Genomic DNA, 205 nt, shown 5'->3' on the forward strand with positions numbered 1-205 from the left:
CTGTTATTTATATTCCCTGATATATTCTTGTGTTTTTATTGCCTCTCCCTGATTGTGTCAATCTTTCTGTTTGATTCAACTTTTTTTTGACTCTCTCCCTCACGTTGTTTAATATTCCTTCTCTGTCTTATTTTTCTGTATCTACCTTTTCCGCTTTCAACCCAGCCACGCGCAGCATCATTCATCTCTAAGTCGATGCTTTTAA

This window comes from Penaeus monodon, chromosome 15 (genome assembly GCF_015228065.2).
Source record: "Penaeus monodon isolate SGIC_2016 chromosome 15, NSTDA_Pmon_1, whole genome shotgun sequence".
Taxonomy (NCBI): domain Eukaryota; kingdom Metazoa; phylum Arthropoda; class Malacostraca; order Decapoda; family Penaeidae; genus Penaeus; species Penaeus monodon.